This window comes from Somniosus microcephalus, chromosome 16 (genome assembly GCF_052327205.1).
Source record: "Somniosus microcephalus isolate GS21.2 chromosome 16, FLI_Smic_1.0, whole genome shotgun sequence".
In the NCBI taxonomy this organism is placed as follows: domain Eukaryota; kingdom Metazoa; phylum Chordata; class Chondrichthyes; order Squaliformes; family Somniosidae; genus Somniosus; species Somniosus microcephalus.
In genome coordinates, this window is record NC_141002.1 from 21,684,215 (window position 1) to 21,696,271 (window position 12,057).

Below are 12,057 nucleotides of genomic sequence, written 5' to 3' on the forward strand. Positions count from 1 at the left end.
ACCGGGGCTCATCGTTTATGAGCGACGAACTCCGTCAGTACCTGCTAGCTAGGGGTATTGCCACAAGCAGGACCACCAGTTACAACCCCCGGGGGAACGGACAGGTGGAAAGAGAGAATGCGACAGTTTGGAAGGCTGCCCTGCTAGCCTTAAAGTCTAGGGGCCTTCCGACCTCCCGCTGGCAGGATGTGTTCCCAGATGCGCTCCACTCTATTCGGTCACTGCTCTGCACTGCCACTAACGCCACCCCTCATGAGAAAATGTTTGTCTTCCCAAGGAAGTCCACATCGGGGACATCGCTACCGCCATGGCTGACGTCCCCAGGGCCGGTCCTACTGAGAAGACACGTGAGGACCCATAAAACGGACCCCCTGGTCGAGAGGGTCGACCTCCTCCACGCCAACCCCCAGTATGCTTACATTGCGTACCCAGACGGGCGGGAGGACACAGTCTCCATAAGAGACCTCGCACCCTCGGGCCGCAGTAACCCACCACCCACTACCACCCCCCCCCCACGATCCGATATCCAGCCCCAGCAGACGGCAGGCCTGGGCCCCGCGACCCGCTCGACATCTACGAGGACTAGACACCAGTGCCCCAGCCTACGCAGGACTCGACGCCGGAAGCTTCACTACCCCTGCCGTCGCCACGTCGATCACAGCGGCAGACAAGACCTCCGGAGAGACTCCAATACACTAACTTTTAATACACTTCACCCCGCCGGACTCAATTTTAAACAAGGGGTGAATGTGGTAAACCACTGTTTGTATTCTACTGTGTACATGCCTGTACATGCCTCGGCTGACTCCTCCCACGAATCCAAGTATAAAGGTGACTGCTCCACAGCCCCTTTGTATTCTGGACCGGTCGACCACTCGAGGCACACCTTCATTCTCTTGTTAATAAAAGCCTGTTAATTACTCGCTTAATCTCAGTCTTTTGAGTTATTGATAGCGCATCAGCCCCCGCCTGCCCCCTCCAGTGGATGTAAAAGACCCCGTGACATTATTTCGAAGAAGAGTAGGGGAGTTCTCCCAATGCACTGGCCAATATTTATCCCTCAACCAACATCACTAAAAAAACAGATTATCTGGTACTGCTTGTGGGAGCTTGCTGTGTGCAAATTGGCTGCCGTGTTCGCTGCATTACAACAATGACTACACTTCTGAAGTACTTCATTGCCTGTAATGTGATTTGGGATGGCTTGAGGTCATGAAAGGTGCTATATAAATGCAAGTCTTTCAATCATTTTTAATTTATAATTGACAAAGCACCAGTAAAAAGGAAGACTTCTCCCAGTTAGTCCTTTTTAGTGATTGCTTCTTACTTGCACTGGCCACCCTTGGCCCAGTGGTACCACTCATGCCACTGAGTCAGAAGGTTATAGGTTTATGCTCCAGTCCAGAACTTGAGCACATAATCTCGGTTGACACTAGTGTAGTATTGAGGGAGTATTACACTAATGAACATGCTAGCTTGAAACGTTACATCTGTCTGCTCAGATGGATGTGAAGGATCCCTTGGCACTTTTTTGAAGAGGAAGGAGTTCTCCACGTGTCCTGGCCAACATTCATCCCTCAACTAACGCCACCAAAACAGATCAATTGAGCATTAATCTCATTACTTTTCATAGGACCTTGCTGTGCACAACTTGGCTTTTGGGTTTGTCTACAGAACAACGATGACCACAATTTAAAAATATTAATTGGTTCTGAGGGTCTTTGGGACATCCTGAAGATATGGAAGGCGCAATGTAAATTGAAGTTGTTATTTTCTTCCTTTCTTTGCAATGGGTGGGTAGAAACCCTTGCCAAAGTTTGTTTATTTGTTTGTGTCCAGAATATATATAAATGCTGCAAATGAACCCTGGGAAAGGGACCTATCTAATGATGATCAGAATTCTATTTGTGAAGCAGTGGATAAAGTTTCAGCTCTTAATAAATCGGAAGAAAGATTAGTTAATACAGGTAGACTATCCTTTATCCGAAAACCTCGGGACTAGCCAAGTTTCGGATAAAGGAGAATTTCGGATTTCGGCAGGGGTCCGCGGGGGGTCGTGCGCACGACTTACGCTGACGCTCAGCGTAAGTCAGTCGGGGTCGGCGGTTGTCGGGGCCGGCGGGGTCGGCGGCTGGCGGGCTCGGCGGTTTTCGGGGCTGGCGGGGTCCGCGGGGGGGTCGGCGGTTGTCGGGGCTGGCGGGGTCGGCGGTTGTCGGGGCCGGCGGGGTCCGCGGGGGGGTCGGCGGTTGTCGGGGCCGGCGGGGTCCGCGGCGGGGGGTCGTGCGCACGACTTACCCTTTATCCGAACTTCCGAAACCGGAACCCTCTAAAAACCGAAGGTTTTTTCGTTCGTACGCACGACTTACGCTGAATGAAAAAACCTTCGGTTTTTAGAGGGTTTCGGTTTTCGGAAGTCCGGATAAAGGGTAGTCTACCTGTATTGGCTTCGGAGCATATCATACCTGCCTATCTGAATGGATAGACTGGAGCCTGGATTCCTGGCACACTGGTGGAGAAGCTGTGATCAGGAGATCGCAATCCTTCACATTTGGCTGCATCTCAAGTTTCAGCCCTACTGATATGGAAAAGACTATCCAGCAGGAATCAGCACAGTGCCATCTGTAGCTTCTCATATTTACCCCTGCAGATCCCCAACACGGTCAAGCTTCTGGGTTCTCAGTCAACTGTTGCTCCATCAGTGCATCCTCCTGAGGGGTTGGCAGGGGCATTTCGTCCATTTCTAGTCGGTGGTAGATTCAGGTGTTGTGAAAAAACAGCCCAATCTAAGAAATCCATTTTCCCAGCGGTATAGTGGCTAGAAGACCATGGATCCAGGTGATGAGGGACCTCTTGCATTTTCTGCATGATGAGATCTTTGTATTTGACTTTGAGAAAACTGAACTTTGAGATCTTTGGAGCTGAATCCAAGCAAAATTGAATGTTCATTGCCATGAGCTCTGTTCTTGGGAAATGTGTCGAATGTTCTAATTCACTAGTCATGTAATTAAATAAGCTGGCAGTTTGTGAGTGAAGGCACAGCCTGGTGCAATACTGAGCTGTACAATTAGGCCCAGAGCTGTGCTGAGATGGCTGATCTTGCCCTGGGCATCACTGGAATGCCACAGTGACTTTAGCGCCCCTGTAATGGGCAGCTGGAAGGATGGGAGGGGGCCCAGCCATGAATCCCATTCCGGACACTATCCAGTAACTATTGCTGGAGGGTGTGTGCATGTGGCTGTTGCATGAGCTCAGGATTGAGCTACGAAATCCCCTCATTGGAGGAATAGCCCTCCCCCTGAAAAAAACAACTCACCGTCTACACTCGCGTGCACACACTGGCAGCCAGTCAGAGGGCAACACAGATTTGGGGCCAAACTGGAGACCTTTGTAGTGTGAATGGAGGAGGTATGAGTTTTGCCAACACCCCTTGTATCTCAGCAAGGGTTTGCACCTTGGATAGAAGACAAACTATTGGGGGGGAGGGGAAACTCTTGGTTTCTGTAATGAAATTACTGCCTGTTTGTATTGAAAAAGGCTAGACCTTCATTGATCAGCCAATAGGAGAAGGGGATGGACCTGATAGACTGGTACCTCTAGTCAAATCTTTAAACTCCTTAAAGGTCCCAGTGTAGCTAATGTCTAGTCTGCATATTGTGATCTCTGATGTAGTTTGTATGCTTGCAAATAAATCTAACTATATCGGCTGTGACTTGACTGAAGAGCTGCCATTCCATATTTTAGCTGCAACATGTTTGATCCTTTTCATGACTGAGAAAGCTCTTCTGAATTTGAATTGCGAGCTATAGCTTTTTATCTGTTTGTTTAAGGAGAGAAAATATTTGAGCGCTGTACTTTCTCTTGAGTCTTATTATTGACTGTAGCTCCACTCATGGGACTTGAGCATGTAATCTGGACTGGCACTCGTGTACAGCTTCTTCCTTCTCCTCCTTAGGCAGTCCCTCGGAACCGAGGATGACTTGCTTCCACATTAAAAATGAGTTCTCAGGTGACATGAGTCCAATGCGGGACCTACAGTCTCTGTCACAGGTGGGGCAGACGGTGGTTGAAGGGGCGGGTGGGTGGGGTGCTTGGGTTGACGTGCGCTGCCTGCGCTTGGCTTCCGCTTGCTCCCGGCGAAGAGACTCAAGGTGTTCAGTGCCTTCCCGGATGCTTCTCCTCCACTTTGTGCGGTCTTGGGCCAGGGATTCCCAGGTGTCGGTGGGGATGTTACACTTTTTCAAGGAGGCATCCAGTACAGCACTTGAGGGAGCGCTGCACAGTCTGAGGTGCTGCCCTTCAGTAGAGATGTCGCACTGAGGTCCCGCTTGCCTATTCGTGTGATCACTCAAGATCCCGTGGCGCTATTGGGTGAACTGCAGGGAAATTCTCCCAGTCTCCTGGCCAACATCACCAAAGTTCTTGACTGGGGCAAAGATTGCATCATATAGAAGGCAATTGTCTTTATAGATAACACTCGGACCATGTGATCTCCTCGACTGGTTTTGATTGCCTGAGGGGGTTGGGGAAGAGTTTTCCAGAGTAGTTTTTCCCCTTTTTGGCCCCGGGTTTTATCATTTTTTTTGCCTCTCCCAGGAGATTGTATGGCTGGTGGGACGGGGGCGGAAACGGGATGGAGGAACTGTTTAGTCGTGATGTTCTGGCCGTCATGAGTGTGAGGCAGTTGATGGACCAGCTAGTCTTTTCCTGCTCGTCAATTTTGTATGTTCGTAAAGGCCGATTAACTGGTCCTTCATCTCATTTTTTTGTGTGTCAAATGGCTATCTGCTCACTTACATTGCACTTGGAAACAATTAATTGGCCCAGATATTCCAATCGGTACGGGTGTGTACGCGCTGTGTACCCACCCGTAGGGACATCGGAAATGCCGGTTTCAGGCATGCACAGCACATGCGCTGAAAACCGGCATTTCCGATCTGTCAAGGATGGTCTTGACAGATCCTCCGGCTGCCCTGGAGAAGGGCCTCTGCGGGCGGATAGTTCCACTTTTTGGAGACCCTCTGCCCGCAGAAAACACTTACAATTCTTACACCTGGTAAAAGGGCCTGCTTTTACCAGGATAACAGTTGAAAAAAGTTTTTAAAACATTTTTTTAAAAATACAAGGTAAGTTTATTTTTAGCCCTGTAAAAAAACTTTTTTTTTCAAAAAATTAAATTTTTCTTTAAAATACTTAATTTATTGTAATTTCAAGTCATTTTAAAAATGTGATTTAAAAAAAAATTTATTTAAAGTTTTACTATGTTTATTCATTGATCTCCATTCATATATTTGACAGGTCTTCCTGTCAAATGTATGAAGGGAGATTCCCTTCTGTGATTGGCTCCCCATGGCCCACGTGATCCCAGGGATGCTGCAAACTACCTGCGCCCCTGGGATACGTGGGCCCTGCGCACTTCCAGTTTGGTGAGGCCCAGGAGCGGAAGCGTGTGTGTCCCGGGAGCCCTCAGGTAAGGGCGCAGATGTTTCCAGATCGCAGGCCTCCGCCCGCGGGAAGCCTGCGATCGGAAAATATGGGCCATTGTGTCTGAAGCACTAGGAGACATTTCTAAGGTGTTACATAGAAACAAGCCTCTTAGCATGGTCATTGTATATGTTGGCTTATTTTAAAAGGTGGACGAGTGATGCTGGGCTAGATGGGTTGATAACATCGGTTTAGACTACACTGAGAATATATTGGAGAAACAATCAATTGAAGATAACAGACAAAAGAAAAACTGCAAATACTGGACGGCTGAAATAAAACAAAGTGGTACAAATTGAGCTTCTGAAGGAGAAAGGTTAACATTTTGGACAGGTCCCAAGACTGAAGTCTTGGGCTCGATTTTCCTATTGGTGACGGGTTGGGTGCGGGTCAGGTGGTCGGCGGGTCCCGCTCCCGCCTCCGCTGTCAGGTGGGATCATTTTGCGATTTTGCCCTAATTGGGCAATTGATTCCCTGCGTGTGCGCTCCCCTGGCCCAGTTAGTCTTTTGGGTCTGAAACTCGCCTCTGATGACGTCATTTATCGAGCTGCATTTAAGGGCTCCAAGCAGTCTTGGTTCATTTTCTGCCTCTGTACTTCGAGTTACTACTGTCCTAAGTCTTTGCTACTCTTGAGATGTCTAGCTCAAGGCCCAAGGCCTCAGCTCGCTTCGATGATGACTCCCTCCATGCTCTGGTGGGAGCCAGAGTTCGAAAGGAGGTGCTCTTTCCTTCCTCTGGGAGGAAAAAACCTCCCCAGCAGACCAAAGCTCTGTGGCTGCAACTGGCTCAGGAGGTAAGCTCCAGATCGATGTGCAGCAGAACCTGGCTGCAGTGCCGAAAGAGGTTCAATGACCTTGTCCGCACAGGAAAAGTGAGTATACCGTCATCTTTATCCTCAATCTGCTCCCCATCTCCTCTCAGCCCCAGCACTCTGCATCGCCAACCTACTCCTACACATCTCACTTTACCCTTACATCCCTTGCACCCTTAACCATTCCCTCTCTATGTACACAATCACTTAACTATTCGACCCTGCTGCCCTCACACTCCCTATCACTCTGATGCTATGACAACAACACACAGGGTGGGCCCTTAGTATCGGGACCTCACTCCATCTTTGTGTCCTTCTAAGCATCTATGCTCTGGATTCTCTACACTCACTCCATCATTCTCGCTCAAACTCCACTTGTGTCCCTCATTGCAGGAAAAGAGAGCCCACAATAAGAGGGAAAGGGCGAAGACAGGATGTGGGCCACCCTCAATAGCCCATCTCACCAGCGCTGAGGAGGCAGCCCTCGAGATCACTGGAGCCGAGGAGGATCTGGAAGTGGGGGACGGACAGATGGGCGCATCAGAGCAAGCTGGTGACAGAATAGTTTTTCCTCTCTCTCATTGACATTGCATCAGTGACTGATATGGCTTCTGATGCTCAAACAGATTGACTTATGATAATCTGCACAATTCCATGTGCATGCTACGTTAATATCACATGTCTAACTCATGCCTTTACTTCCCCACAGGACCATCGACAGCCCCCCTCCCAAATGTCCAGGAGGAACAGCCTGAGCCAGAAGACTCCTCGGAGAAACCTGCAACCTCTGAAGGCGCAGCGTCAGCAGAATTAAGCGCATCCAGCACCAGCTCCACTGCTGTCCCCGTCTACACCATCTGCTGATGCTCACTTGTGAGCTGTGATACACCAAGTGACCGCACTATGTCGTGAAGGTCCTACCGAGGTGTGTGTATCTGCGCTGGTGCTGGGTGCGCAGGGCGCTCCCAGCTCTGCTCAGCTGCATGTCGACCCTGTGCCTCTGGGTCCACCCAGAAAGAGAGGAGTGCTGGAACTCCAGGAACAAGTGCAGGAGTCTCTGGCAGGTTTTGTCGCCAGGGTTCTGTGAGTGTGGAGTGGCTGGAGGAGTAAATCTCAAACATGAGCAGTGCCTTTGTGGAGTCAATGGCGCATGAATGCACCACCATGGAAAGGATGGCAACCTCCGTGGAAAGGATGGCTATGGCCATCAAGGAAATAAGTCGCCAGAGTCAGGGCAGCACGGTGGCATAGTGGTTAGCACTGTTGCCTCACAGCGCCAGGGACCCGGGTTCGAATCCGGCCTCGGGCGACTGTGTGGAGTTTGCACATTCTCCCCGTGTTTGCGTGGGTTTCCTCCGGGTGCTCCGGTTTCCTCCCACAGTCCAAAGATGTGCGGGTTAGGTTGATTGGCTATCATAAATTGACCCTTAGTGTTAGGGGGATTAAATACGTGGGGTTACACGGATAGGGTGGGATATGTGTTGGTGCAGGGGTTACGGGGATCGGGTGGGATATGTGTCGGTGCAGGCTCGATGGGCCGAAATGGCCTCTATCTGCACTGTGGCGTTTCTGTGATTCTGTGAAAACATGGTGAATGTTCAGAATAGACTGACATCTCTGGAAGAGCGATGGACATCTATTGAGCAGAGAAACCAGAGCTTCATGGAAGTCCTTCCTTTTGAGTAGGACTGCCACTGCAGATACGGGTCCTCATGGCCCCCCTGATGTGCAGCAAGGTGTTGTCCAGCCTCTTGCTAGCACTGATGGTTTGCTCGATTATGGATCTGGTCGAAATGTGGCTGGAGTTGTCCGTCACTAGCCACATCTTCAGGGGATAGCCCTTGTCTCCAAGTAGCCATCCAGAAAGTTGGTTTGGCGGATTGAAGAGCGGAGGCACACTAGACTGCCGCAGGATGAACGAGTCATGGCAACTGCCAGGGTACTTGGCGCAAACATGCAAAATGTCCTCCTTGTGGTTACACACCAGCTGCACGTTGAGGGAGTGGAAGCCCTTGCGGTTGACAAAAACAGCTGGGTTGTGATGGGGTGCCCTAATAGCCACATGTGTGCAGTCTATGATGCCCTGCACCCTTGCCAAGCCTGCCATATTTGCAAAGCCAACCGCAGGCGCGGTTAAACTTGCTTGATCCATCGAGAAATGGATGTAATTGTGCGCCTTTGCAAAGAGGGCATCGGTTACCTGCGTGATGCTAGTGTGTGTGGCCGACTGGGAGATGCCGCTGATGTCTGCTGATGATCCCTAGAAGGACCCTGAAGCAAAAAAATTGAGTGCGGTGGTGACTTTGACAGCCACTGGTAAGGGGTGTCCACCCGCTCCTCTGGGCTCCAGGTGTTGGTACAGCATTGCGCAGATGTCAGTGACTACCTCTCGTGAAAGTCTCAGCCTCCTTTGGCACTGCTGCTCACTCATGTTGAGGAAGGTCATCCTCGGCCTGTAAACCTGTGTTGGGGGTATCTCGTGCAGTGAGGTGCAGCCCTGCGCTGACACCCTCTGCCCTGTGCACCATCAGGTGGGTGAGGAGGAGCTTGGTGCTCCTGTTGTTGGTGCTGCTGTTGTGCCTGGTTCTGCTGCTGCCGCGGCTGCTCTTCCTCCAAATCTGAGGACCAGGATGAAAGGAAATAAATGGTTCCCATTCCGCTGGTAGATATCTCAGTTGAGGAAGCACTCAGTCAGTGTGGGGAGAGGGTTTTCCCAGGAGGTCACAGTGGAGATGAATCCCAGCTTCACCACTTCCAAGATCAGTAGACCTGCAAAAAGTTTTCCAAGACCTGAAAAAACAAAGTTCTGCCACTTGCAACTGAGCCTTGTTGAGAGCTCCGTTTTTATGCTGGAGCTGCAGCTGTCGGGCAGGCAGCCACTTATGAATCCGACACAATTAGCTGGCGTGGTTTGGGAACGACGTGAAACACGCTGAAAATGTAGTAAAATTTAAAAGGGCAGGCAAAATAGGATTATACAGGCAGTTAACAACTAGTTAACTGCCCGAAGGGCCTATCCCACCGTTTGGTGGCAGGACCAAGCGGGAGCCTGCGAGCCTACCTCTGGCAAAGTTGCACGGAGGTGGGATCGGAACCCGGCGTCAGATTTTGCCATTTTACCACCTGACCCGCCTGCAAACCCGCCCCCTGAGTGCTGGCAAAATCGAGCCCCTTGAGTCTGAGGGCTCAAAGTGTAGCACTCGATTGGGGGTCTCACCACCAGATCTCCCTTAGAAATATGCAGAAGTTACAACAAGATTAGTAACAAATATATAAAATTTGATTAACAAGGCCTGGGTAAAGACAGGTGAAGCATCAAGTCAGAGGCGAAAGTTGCAGGGACAGTGCTGAGTGGGCTCATCTCAGTCTGGGAGGGTGTAAAGTGTTGGCCTCGGTATTCATGGACTAGGGACAGACAACTCGGACAGATTGCTCCCTCCCGATGCCGATTCAATGCTGCTGGAGAGTACGTGTAGGTATGGACATCGCAGGAGAACCGGATCGGGCTAGGCCGTGATGCTCTCTGCGAATGAATAGCCTGACTGTCCTGGCTCACCGATTCCGAACGGCTACAAGGACAAGATAGTGAAGGCTATCCTTCACTAGTACCCCTCCTTGAAGAAGCTCTACTTATTTTTGTACCGATTGTGCTATCACTCTCCCCAGTTGTTTCCATTCCAGATCTATGCACCAGTGTGCTTGTTTCATCTGTTTTGATATCAGCAGCCATTGAGGATTTTAATTGGAAGCTTTCAGCTGTCACCCTGTCCATAGTATTTCTGATTCTTAGTGATTGTTGAAGTTCAGCCAAGCCTGAATTTACAATTCGCAGCTCTCTGGTCAGAACAATTTGTTGCAGCTTTCCAGAATGAGGTACACTTTGGACACACATCTCCTTTCCTGTTTCACTACTTTAATTTCTCCAATTTCATCAACCTGTTCTTCCCCCTCCAATCTCTTTCTCATCATCCTGGAGGTGGTGGCTCTTGGCAGCTCTTAGAATTAAAGAATGATACAGCACAGAAGGAGGCCATTCGGCCCATCATGCCCGTGCTGGCTCTTTCAAAGAGCTATTCAACTAGTCCCAGTCCCCCGCTCTTTTCCACCTAGCCCTGCATTTTGTTTCCTTTCCAGTGCCCTTTTGAAACTTTCTATTGAATCTGCTTCCACCACCCTTTCAGGCAGTACGTTCCAAATCACAGCAACGTGCTGCGTAAATTGTTTTCCCGTCGTGCCGCCTCTGGTTCTTTTGCCAATTACCCTTTGGGTACTTTGCCCAAGTGACAGTTGTTCCTTCAGCGGAAACAGGCTATTGAACTATGGAGGGAATCATAGACCACCTGACAACCACGCACCCACTTTTTCCAGCAAGCATCACTGGAGACCAGTCAGGAGCAGGAAACCTGACAGATTCCTCCCCTCCTCTCCCCCAGCCCAAGGACACTGAGGCTAATTATAGTACTCCGCCCCCCCAACTGTTGCTCTGGGCTGGTGTCAGCCTTGGCTCAGTGGTAGCCTCTTGAGTCCGAAGGTCGTGGGTCCAAGTCCCACTCCAGAGACTTGAGCACATAATCCAGGCTCTCACTCCAGTGCAGTACTGAGGGAGTGCTACACTGTCGGCGGTGCCGTCTTTCAGATGAGACGTTAAACTGAGGCTCTATCGGCCCCCTCAGGTGGACGTTAAAGATCCCATGACATTATTTCAAGAAGAGCAGGGGAGTTCTCCCCAGTGTCCTGGCCAACATTTATTCCTCAGCCAAAATCACTAAAAACAGATTATATGGTCATTATCACATTGCTGTTTGTGGGATCTTGCTGTACGTTGCTGCCTTTCCTCCATTACAACAGTGACTATATTATACAAGTTCGTCATTGGCTGTAAAGCGCTTTGGGACATCCTGAGCTCCTGAAAGAGTCTGCTATGGAGAAGTGGGCTCGCCCCTGGAAAGCATGGCTTGCACAGTGTTGCTGCTGTGTGGTCCTGAACTAGATGGACCGTGGTCGTTTTTTTGTCTAGCAATTCCTATATCCGCCACTTACCGAGATCCAGTTGGCTCCATATCCAAGCAGCAACAGTTCAAATCCTAGCCTCGAAGTGTTCCCCGTACTCGGCCTTGGCTTCAGCCTGCCAGCTTTCACTGCCTCGAACTCGGCTCCACATCCCAGCCCACCCCTGAAATAGCCGGTCCCTACCGCCTGCAGGTTGCTGCCTCGGCCTCAGCTCCACCCAAAGTCAAGTACTTTTATATGGAACTTCTGGGTGTGGGCCCAAATGCACGTGTGCAGTGACAGTGCCTCAGCCCTTCCTGTTGTGTGCACTGATCCTTGGCTGACACTCCAGTGCAGTGCTGAGGGAGTGCTGCGCTGTCGGAGGTGCCGAACTTCGGATGAGACGTTCAACCGAGGCCCCATCTGCTCTCTCAGGTGGACGTATAAGATCCCATGGCACTATTGACACGAATCAGTCATTCATGAAAGAAAGACTTATGAAATAATACTGAGCGGCCTGCGGGTGGCGCTGTCCAGGGAGAGTATAAATACTCGGGCACGGGCCCAGCTTGCGCAGGACATTCTTAACAGGAACTAGTGAAGGACACAACTAGACCGCCATGTTGTAAAACAGTTGATTAAAGCTTTGTTTAACGCTTAGACTAAGTGCCTAGTAGTTTTCTTACATCAACTATTTTGAAGAAGAGCAGGGGAGTTATTCCTGGTGTTCTGGTCAAAATTTATCCCTCAACCAACATCACTAAAACAGATGATC

The 12,057-nt window shown here is 50.1% G+C and overlaps 1 protein-coding gene across 3 annotated transcripts in view; it reads left to right on the forward strand.

The window, feature by feature from the left end:
• cntn1b (contactin 1b) overlaps window positions 1-12,057 on the forward strand; it is a 1,036,112-nt gene that overhangs the window by 93,130 nt on the left and 930,925 nt on the right. The window lies entirely within an intron of this gene.